Below are 11,674 nucleotides of genomic sequence, written 5' to 3' on the forward strand. Positions count from 1 at the left end.
GGGTTTTTTTTTCTCTGTATCTATGAAGCGCCTTGAGGCGACTTATGTTGTGATTTGGCGCTATATAAATAAAATTGAATTGAATTGAATTGAATTGAATAGTGGTGATATTTTACAGACTGTGCCTTTAATTTGCCATAAAACGTAGAATTTGCAATGCTTATCTTTTTGAGAAGAAAGTCCATGTTGTTTGTCAAACCCCCAAAAATGTGGTATCAGTATAAAGCTCAGGATGCCCTCTTTACAGTACAGCAATAATCATACAGATTAAATTCATTTTTTCTTGATGTAGATGTCTCAGATTCATTTCCATCGCAGAAGACAAGAAAGAACTGCTGGGTGTTATGACAGAATAGAAATGTCCTTAAATATTCACAGATCTGAGGTTAAAAAGAAAAAGAAAAAAAAGAGATTAACATGCTAAATCACCAGTTGTGTATCCAATAGTATTTGGGCTCATAATGATGTGGTGGCTAGCTAAGAATCTATGTTTAGGCTAATTTAACCTCCTAACACCCGAACTCTTTCATGGCATGCATTTTAAATTTTTCTTTGCTATCCTTGATTGGGACCTGAGGAATGTAAAACCAAAGAATTACCAGATTTTTTTTTTTTTTTACTTAATTTTTGTTTCTGAGACAAATGAGATCCACATATGAGGACATTGGTTTTAAATTTTGATAGAACAGTGGCAGTATAATGTCCTCGTAAGTGGATATCAGGCCCCTGTAGAGAAAAATTAAGTGTTTTCATCTAGACATCCCAAAATATGATGTCCACATATGTGGACGCCAGGTCCTAGGAGGTTAAACACTATAGGACAAAGAAGATTCTTCTCAATAAAAGTTCATGTTGAGCATTTGTGATAAGCAGAGACAACTACCCTCCTATGACAGGAAAAAGATGCAGAAAGGGGACTAAACTTCAGGCAAGAGAGTCTCTGAGATTATCATTATTATTATGTTGCTTCATGGTTTAGAATACTTGCTAAGTCTAAGCTAAATGTTCACAATAAAACCTTGACAAAAATCAGATATTTGGTGTCCAGGACACCGTCAGTCCATGGGCTGTTGTGTACATCATGAGTGTTTAGAAAATTGTTGCCATTAAATAAATAAATGAATAAATAGGAGTGACACTAAATATGAAAACAAAATGCTCTGTTCTGATTTACTGCACATGTGTTTGTCTCTGATGGCCCCGCATGTCTTACAGTTTAAAATGTGGCTAAAGCTTTCTGTATACGTTCCATGTCTGTAGGGCCGCTGTAGACCACTAGACAGAGATTGCCTCATTGCCGGGACCCTGAAGTTAGAGAAAACAAGACGCACACTTAACATGTCATTTCACAGCGAGGCATCTTAAGAAGCAGCACTGCAGTTGAACTGTCGCCAAAAGCAACAGAATTCCTTCAGCCTGGAATGCCTGCTTGATTAATATAGAAAACAAAGTATGGCTTGAGCTCATTTTGGTGCAGAATTGTGTCACTTTTCTTGCTAGTTAAGTTGCCTATCAAAATAACAAGGCATGTCTGCCAAGTCGACTGAATCAGTATAATCAGCTTTTAGTTTTGGCTTTATTTTAACATCTATAAATGTTTTGGCACCAAACTCTGAAATAAGAAGCCAAGCTTTTATCGGCTTTTTGTCATTTGTTAATCAAAGGAAAAATCAAAAGTCAGTTTTCATTAAAGCACTTGTATAAACAGCAGTTTCCCTCTGTGCAAGCTGACACCATCACTGGACACACGGGTGTGCTTGTCCTTTTGGAATTTAGTGTGTATACAGGTGATGCATGTATGTGGGAATCTTGTGTTTGTGTGTATATGTGTGTTTACCCAAAGAGGAAGTTCCTGTGGTGAGACGGTCCTAAGCTGAACACACACACACCAGTGGAAAAGCTCTGGAAACGGCTTCCTGTGGTCATCCGTGCTCAATAACCCTGAAGAAAGAGACCCTTACAGCCCAAATTTCACTGTCTCTCTCTCTCATAAGGGCCTGTACTACCCAAACTGTCCACTTGGTTATAGCCACTCTTCAGCTGTGGCATACAGGCTTTGGTGGATGAACAGAGCCTACAGAAACATTGAATGTATTTAAAAAATGTATGCTTATCCAACCTGATATGGAGAGTGTTAGTGCACAGCCATTGTCAGATCTCTCCAGTGATGTTCAATCGAGTCTCTGACATTCTGGTATCTGGACATTCACACAGTGGTCCCAAAGCCACTCCTTTGTTATCTTGGCTGTGTCCTTAGGGTCATTTTCCTCTTGGAAAATGAACCTTCGCCCCAGTCCGAGGTCCAGAGTGCCCTGGAGCAGGTTATCATGAAGGATGTCTCTGTACATTTTTGCATTCACTCAACCCCGAATAATCTCACAGCTCCTGCTGCCAAATAAAACATCCCAACAGCATGATGCTGCCTCCACCATGCTTCACAGTGAGGATGGTTTTGGCGTGGTGATTCCTCTAATCCTGATATTAAGCATTCAGGCCAAAGAGTTCAGCCTTTGTTTCATCACACTTTTGTTTTTCATGGCCTGAGAGGCCTTTAGGTGCCTTTTCCAAACTTCAGGCAAATAAGGAGTGACTTCCATCTCGCCACTCTACCATAAAGGGCAGACTGGTGGCACAGTGCAGAAATGGTTGTCCTGTTACTTTACTGATTACATATTTTCAAAAGTAATTAGTTACTTAATTACTTTTTAAAACATGATTTATCCCCTAAATAGGTAATAAAGCAATAGATTGTTCAGCCCAATTTTACTTTTTCTGCATAATCCATCATATAAAATGTAATCAAATGGAAAAGTCTCTTTTTAAAACTTGTTTTATTCGTTTCAATCGTTTAACTTTATGCATCAAGCAAACATTAAATTATATGCAACATTCTGACTGGAAGAAATTTGTTTAACATTTAAACCTATTTTCTGCACATTTCAGCACATAAAATAAAATGGTTTTTTGTGTTTACACTCACTCTTTCAAATAGATGCACGTAAAACACAGCAGAAAGTAAATAAAATGAAAGACTCAGTGGTCCTGTTGCTCTACTTTCACCTGTATAGCAGGAGTGGGGCAGGCGGAGGTTTGCCCTGGTGCAGGTGTGCCGCAGCGGTCAGTGGAAGGATACAGCAGTTTCTCTGTGAATGTCACATTCCAGCAGCAGCGTATTTGGTGCTTGCTCAGACGTTTAGGGTTTTTTTTCGCTGTAAAAAGAAGTTTTCTTCCCACGCAGTGAGCAGCAGATGCTAATGTTTTTGTCACTTTTTACGGAATCAAACTCAAAATAAGGTCAGTGCTTCCACGCTTTAAACGCTGCACGCTCATACTCTCTCCCGCACACGTTATATTATCCATTTTTGATCTGCACACAGCTGTTGCCACGAACGTCGCACTCGCTTACGTCATTGTCATGAGACACTCTCATAAAAAAATCACAGTTTTAGTAACGCAGTTACGCAGCGTGCTTACGGGAAAGTAACAGTAATCTAATTACCTTTTTTGCAATAGTAATCCCTTACTTTACTCGTTACTCGAAAAAAGTAATGCCCATCTCTGGTGGTCACCTCCCTGACTAAGGTCCTTCTACCCCAGTTGCTCAAGTTTTTTTTGGGGGGGGGGGGCCTTAAAAATAAACACCTTCATTTAGAAACATTTGTGTTGACTTGTGTTATCTTCTTCTTATATTTAAATGTGTTTAAATGTGTGTGACAAATATACAAAAAAGCAGGGAATCAGGTAGGGGGTACATGCTTTATCACACCAATGTAAGCTAAAAAGATGTTTTGCCATCAAATTGTTTCCAAGTTATGTTTTTTTTTTTTAAAGAACAGCTTCAGCAGCAGTTTGGTTATCACACGCTGTCAGCAATGAAAAGTGCTGTTCTGGGGTACAAGGGGGGATACAGCCAAGAGTAGGTCAAGCACTTGCCATGTAGACTTGTCATTGTAGCATCTCCAATATGTGGTTACAGCGTGTGATTTTTAATAATAATAATAATGGATTGCATTTATATAGCGCATTTTGGGACCCCTAAAAGCGCTTTACAATTCCACTATTCATTCACTCTCACATTCATTCACTGGTGAAGGTAAGCTACAGTTGTAGCCACAGCTGCCCTGGGGCAGACTGACAGAAACGAGGCTGCCATATTGCACCATCGGCCCCTTGGCAGTGGTGAGTGTGGACACTAATGACTGGACAGTATTTGGAACTAAGCACTTTGTGAAAAGTGTTGCCCAATTATGTTAAAATAAGGTGGCTAACCCTCCAGCATTGGCATCAACTTCAAACAACTACAATCACAATAAAGATTATTACAAGAACATAAGGACATTCCAATATAGCGTTTTCCACAAAGTCATCCTTTTGAAAGATTTGGGAACATCCTTTGAAGCCCAGAGTTCTTACCTTGATTTTGAAAACAGCAGCAGAAAATTAAACTCCTACCACTGACAAATAAATTAATCTTTATTTATTCTTCCCTCTCTTTGGGAAAGTAGTAGTAGTATCATTTTTTCTTGTCAGAAAGACAAGGACAATCCATTTTTTTTTGTTCTTAAAAACAAACAACCATTGCAGACTGCAAGGTACTTTTCTACAAGAAAAGCATCATTTTTTCCATAGGCCAGCACAGTTTGACTAATAATATTCAGTGTCAGGATTCTGAAAGTTACAATAGACTACCCAATTATCTGTGGGCTCTTCGCCACAGATAATTGGGTATGACACATCAAATTTTGAACAAAACCTAATAAGAGACAATAGGCAGGAAACTGAAACTTGGGGCCATTTAACAAGTACCCGAAGGCCTAATTAATTTGTGCTTAATTTAGGCTTGGCTAATAAATGACACACATCATTTCTTGCTCTGATTTGATCATTGTTTTTTTGGATTTGCCTCTCATAAATTGAACTTTATGGAGGATCAGTATTAGTAGAGAATATAGTTAGCCCTAATTTAATAATTAATCAATTATATATTGATGTTAAAATAGAGAAATTGTATTTTAAGTAATTTTGAAACTAGACATATAAATTGGCCTGGGAAAGTTTAGAGGCATCAATCACCAATACAATGACTGGCTATAATTTAAGAACTAAAAGCTAGTTGGTTATTTGTTCATTTTTAGACACCAGAAATAACTCGGCCAGGTTTAGGCACAAAAAATGACTTTTGTCAAAGCCACTGGAGTGGTTCATATATTGCCAAACTTGACAAAGATCAGCAATTTCTGTCCCTGGAAAGAGAATGGGCTGATATATCGTCAAAGTGTGTGTAAACTAAGTACCTGTCTCATTCTAAATGAGATATTCACATAAATGAACACAGCAAAATGCATAAATATCATCCACTTAACACACGTCTGTGTTGTCCAAACGTTATCTATTCATAGTAGCTTTTAGTCAAAGAATTGGTTTCTGGCCATTGCTTCACAGCAAGAGAAATACTATCTGTAAGCTTGGTTTTGCTGGGCTCCGAATACTCGCCCCTATGCTAAAGAGGATACAATCAAGGATCTGGTCATTGTGGTCCAAGCTAAGTGTCATGTTACTGCTGCTTTAACCAACCCAGTACCCTGTGTGACTCTGTGTGTTTTCCATACGTTACATCCTTCTTGGAAGGAGAATCCTTCGTGTTTAGACTCACATGTTGCCGCACATATTCAGACACACACGGGTTGCTTCACTTTGAGCACACGCAGTGAGAGCACCAAGCGATCGCTGTAAAAGTTTGCTGTTGCTATCGACAAAGCAGCCTCTGTTCTTCATGTTGTGCCCCTAACACAACCACCCCTCCTTCCTACCCTCCCACTTTTCTCTCTTGGATATTTCATGGCTTCTCCCTTCTATATCCCACCTATTTTCTGTCTCCTATTCTTCGTCATCACCCCGCCACGCCCCCAACCCCGTTCTCTTAATTCTTCTCTCCTCACATTTCGGATGTAGGGCAGGAAAAAGGAAACAGCGCCAAGCTCTGTTTGACATGGGGAGAGCAGGGACTGAAGCAAAGGGATTATTTTTGAAGGGTTTGTGTGTGTGTGTGTGTGTGGGGGGGGGGGGGGGGGGGGGGGGGGGGGGGGGGTGTTCAGTGCCTGGTTAGTAGAGGAAGGAGCTGAGTGAGAAGGGAGGGGAAGCAGAAGACGGAGGGTCAAAAAGAAGGAAATTCTGCTTACACAGCTTGTGTGGGCTGATGCAGGATGTAAATTGTGGGCAAAGATGCTGGCAGGGTATTTTAATAAAAATTATGAATGAGAAAAAGGCAGATAAAAGGAGAAGCAACGATGGCTGAAAAGCTTCGTGTCCTGGCTTGATTCATGTATGCACGGACGCTTCTATTAAAAGATCTGAGTTGTTGCATTCAACATATCTATTATTTTGAAATTCTGTGGTGAGAGTGTTAAAGAAATAACGCTGCAAACCTCTACTTCTGTATGTGATGTGAAACATGAAATGGTAAATGTCAGCCTTTGATGCCAGTTTCTAAGAAGCAGACTTGTTTTTACAGCAGCATTCATCCATCGTGGAAAAGACAACTGCAGAAGAAAAAAAAGGTCAATTGTAAATTCACCTCAAATCAGAAGCAGAGGAATACTGCAATTACAATGTGCTTTCAGTGGTATAACTGATTGACATCAATAGCAGCGTTCTCTGCGAGACTGAAATAATAAGCTGTCCACCTACATTTACTGACCACAACTGACTGTAACTCTCTAAAGGATAATGTAGGAGGTGGAGGTGACCTACTAAAGGCTTAGCAGGTTGGTGGAAGGTGGGCTGTGTATTTTTCTTTTAAAATTAAATCTACTACTCAGTATGTTAGTGCACAGTTGTTGGGAATGTGAAAGGGATCTTTGTAGTCCAATGGAATATTTTAGGTTCTTTTAGTTTGTTGTTTTGGTTTTTCAAGCCTAAAGCTTGTTTTGTTGATGTCTTTCAGTTCAAAAACTGCTGCACAAACCATTCGGAAATTAGCACTACTGAGCAGACCAATCACAGTAGTTGGGGGATGTGTTGACCAATGTGCAGTTAAATTTCTGGGAAGCTGCATGTTAGGTTATGTCATAGGGTTTCAGAGGAGTTTGCCGTTACAATCTAGTTATGGTGCAGATTTCCCGCTGAAGCGTAAATCTCCAGTTAGTGGCTAGATGTTCCGCTGTGCTCACAGGCTATCTAGCTACCTTTACTTTTAGTTACATAACAGAAAACCATTAGACTCTTAAATAACATGATACTTAGCTAGCTAGCTACTTAGCTAGCTAGCTAAGTATCATTTAGCCGCTCAAGAGTCAAATATCTTTCTCAGGGGTGGTTGTGGAGATACATCGCAACCTCCCAGTCTGAAAAATTAGGCTAATGCAAAAATATTTTTAAAAAAAAGCCTTTTCTCTGTTAGCCACTTAACTCCAAAGGGCAGTCAATCCCCTCGGACTTTCATGATGAAATCCCCAGACCTCCAGTATTAAAAAAACATGTTCACTGCCTGGTTCAAGATACAGTTTTGGTCTCTATGAATAGAGTCTGTGGTACAGACAATCCAACAAGTTTGTGCTTCAGTTTTGAATGAGTGAAATTTTAGCATATCTGAAGTCTTATTGTATATTTAGCAGATATTGTCACACTCTAACCTATTGTCCAAATATGGTCAATTCTGGCAATAAAAATCTGAATTGGCATCAGCCGAAATGCTAACATTTAGGCTTAAAAATACTGTTCAAAATCAAAAGGCCTCCACTACGTTCAACTTTCAGCATGGGGAAGGCACTAGTCCATGGATAAAAACAAGGAAAACCTTCTAAAATGCAGATATATTCAGTACTAAAGTTTTATGTGTAGTTGTGCAAAAGAAAATAGCTTTATATGGGAATTCAGATTTGCCCGATGAGGCTAACATGTTTTGGTCAAAAAAAGGAGGGAAGTGAAGGAGATAAAGACACAGGGTGAAGTCATCTGGGCGTGTGGAATAACTGATGGATCTGGAGGAAAACGGGATGAGCAAAGGGAGATTGTAGGTCAGAATGTAAAGTTGGAATTAATTAGGGCCCATGGCAGCGCAAATGAATGGCTCATTGTTATCATGGACAGACAGCGAGGAGGAACAATCTGAGCTTTGTGCTCCGAGTTCACCTCTCCGTCCCCCCTTTCTTTCTCATTTTCTTTCCGGGTGCACAGATAGATGGTAATGCATTAGCTTGGAATGACAAACAAAAACCCAAACACACTTTTCACATGAGGCAAATGAGATAGTAGTCAGAGCAGGAAGCAGCAGTTGGCCATTATTTATTCCAGCGGGGCTTAATGAATGAAAGCTATATTTGTTTAATTTTTCACTTAAAAAGCACCATTTATACACTTCAACTGTATTACTATGTACACCCCAAATGAATTGCACTGCTACTACACAATAAAACATACACATTGTAGTTTTAAACTGATGTATGTGGGTTATAGTGACACTGAGGGCTCTGGTTGAATGGGATAGGCAGGTGGCTCTTATCTCTGACAGACAACAGCATGGGGACACTCACTGCATTGTATTCGCCACTTCTCTCTCTCTCTCTCTCTCTCTCTCTCTCTCTCTCTCTCTCTCACACACACACACACACACACACACACACACACACACTCTTGAACACATTCATCCAGAGGCCGGCTGGCTGGCTCAGGACGAACCATCTGCTTTGGACGACAGGAGCCTTCCACTTTTCAGAGGTGATGTATGGAGTCTGGCTGCTACTTGCCACCTCACCCTGCAGTCACAAGTTCAACCACTTCATCATATAGAGGTGGAAGTCGGTCAGACTCGAGCGCTAATTGCTTTGAGTGCTTTGTTGTACGACATTCATGGCTTGTTGATACTGAACTGAAAATGAGTATTTGAAATGGAAAATGGAAAAATGTTTTGTCTCTAAAAAAAGTCATCTACTTTGTTTTGTCTCTTGATTTAAATTTGCAGCAGTCTGAGTCTGTGGGTGGCAGCAATGGCAGCCATAGATATTTAAACAATGACTGAGTCACAAAAGGTGGTAAGGCATTTCAAGCAATACTGAAGTGCTATACCTTTGCATTCTCTGTCATTTTCAGCAGGGCGCAACTCCTCTGAATTCTGAGTGGATTGAAATCCACAGCAAAGACACTCTCAGCTGGTTAAAAGGAAAAACTCCCTTTTAACAGGAAGAAACCTTCACCAGAACCAGGCTCATGGAGGGGCAGCCATCTACCGCAACGGGTTGGGATGCGAGGAAGAAGACAGGACACAGCATGTTGTCCTGATTAAAAACAAGTATGATTCAATGCAGAGAGATCACTGTTTGTCCCAAAGCTTGACTTAAAGTCCAGCATTGAATCTGCATCTGAGCGATCCTTCTTCAATGCAGCAGCTCTCTCAGGATATTTCCTCCTGAGCATTACTTCTTCACAAAGCCAGTATGGCTACAAAACTCTAAAGCTGCCACATGACACTATGATACTAGTTATTGCACAAGAAGAAGAAACAGAAGATGTTACTCTGCCGCATCTGTACTGATGGATTTAGGGTGGTGGGTTTGACTCTGAAAAGAGTACAGGGTCTCCTTTTGGTGTCCAGAAGTAGTAGCAGTGATGGAGCCATAGTGGCACAGTTCCGCCACTAGTGTCGCACTCTAGCATCACTTCTGGTGACCTCTGTGCTCCTTTCTTCTTGTGCTACTTATAGTCTCTCCAGGCCTTAATCACTTGGACCTCTAGGTCCACATTAGAGCCACTGATTGGCCGTCAGTGACGTGCCCCCTGAATGTGGATTGATTTTCATAGCCTATAGACACGCTGCTTAGTTGGGTAAGTTATTTTCATTAAATCTGACAGGGTGTCCACTGGCACGATATTAATATTAGCCAAATATTCATGGCTCTATAAACAACTTGAAATATAAACAGTGTTGCCATGCTAGCATTAGCATTTATTATAGCCTGAAGAGTCACTAGCTTCGCTGTAAGTCGGATTTTACATCAAATTTCTGTGTACATGAATTTTGCACAAACTGCAAAAGCCGATCCATGTCCAATCCAACTGGGGATAATGGATTAATGAAGCATTGAACTGTGGACCACTGTCCCCTGAGGAGCTGTGGAAGTACTGTGAGAGGCCGTTTAAATGACCATAATAATGCTAGAAATAAATACTTGTCTCAAACTTTTTCAAAAACACAAAATTGCAACTTAAATTGAATGAATATACTTTACCTGACAAATTTTTTAACAAGTTATTTTATTTCTCTCGATTGTTACACAAAAATTTGTTGGTTGTGTGCACTGCTGGCATTTAATGGACAAGTTTTCTTCAGACAAGGGAGAGCCTTTTTTTCAGTGATAACCCCCTTGGACTTAACCTGCATTGCAGTCCAGTCAAGAGGAAATACCCACCTAAGCATTCAGAGAATTTCAGATTTACAACTCCCTGATTCTGATGGGTGCAGATTTATTTGTTCTTGGCCTTAAAAGATTGCTCTTAATGACTTCAATCTGGCATTCAATTTCAGCCATCTGCCAGGGACTCAGAGAGCATTTGCCAGTGTGAGCTGTTCATTCCTTCCACCTAACTGGGATCAATGCATCAGAAGACTGCTCTCCTCTGCGTTGACATCTTGATAAGTGGAAAATTGGGCCTGGAAATGGCGTTGAAGAAGGTATACAGAGTCTCTCCACCCTGCATAATTGCAGCCTAGAAGCTGGCTGTAATTAATCTTTGAGAAAACTTGTCAAATTATTAATAGGGCCCTTAAGTGATGGCCCTGAAAGGAGGCCACTGTTCAGAGATGGAGGAGAAGGAGCGAGTGCCTTTGGAGGGGCTGTTTACTGTGAAAATATGAAGAGGTCACTCTCCAGGAGTTCCACATGTCAAGGCTTTCCACACATGAAGGAGTTAAAGGGAACGGAGGCCCTCCGGAAACCAGAGAACTCACGCTAAAGACTTGAAATGTCATCAGGTATAAAGTGAGCTGCTCTACAGACACTAAATGGAAGACTGATTTATGTCAACACGCCAAGCCACCTATGGTTTTAGGAGGCGCTCGTGTTAGCATGTTTTCAAGCACATAGGCTACAGCCTTTCAGTTCCTGTTTCTCTACCCAATTAATCCATGAACATACTGATATTGTTTATGTTTATGTCTTCAGAAATCAACAGTGTGGGTGCTTGGGGAAAAGCACCCACCTATCCATCTACATATATCTATCTACAGAAGTGGGTGGTGGACTGTCTTAACCACAAAAAGAAAAAAAAATCTTACTTTCATCACACTTTTATTACAGTTTAGAAGAGTTAATATGTCCACATAAGCACTTACATTTATCATAGACATTAGGTGCGAGATACAAGGGACCAAAGGGCCTCTTATTTGCACTTGTTGACTTTTAAAAGTCTATATGACGTTTTTTATTTCACCATTCATTAACCACACAGAGAAGGCATCATTTAAATATGTTAAAGGTTTCTTTAAGCAAACAGTATTATTAAAGTTCTACATGACTGGGCCAAGTGTCCTTTTTCTTGGAAATCAAGATATGGTCACCCTACTCCCTGATATGTGGACCCCTGAGTCCACATACAGTGGGGCAAAAAAGTATTTAGTCAGCCACCGATTGTGCAAGTTCCCCCACTTAAAATGATGACAGAGGTCAGTAATTTGCACCAG

Source organism: Pundamilia nyererei, unplaced genomic scaffold (assembly GCF_000239375.1).
Source record: "Pundamilia nyererei isolate P.nyererei 1_Seehausen unplaced genomic scaffold, PunNye1.0 scaffold00094, whole genome shotgun sequence".
NCBI classification, from domain to species: domain Eukaryota; kingdom Metazoa; phylum Chordata; class Actinopteri; order Cichliformes; family Cichlidae; genus Pundamilia; species Pundamilia nyererei.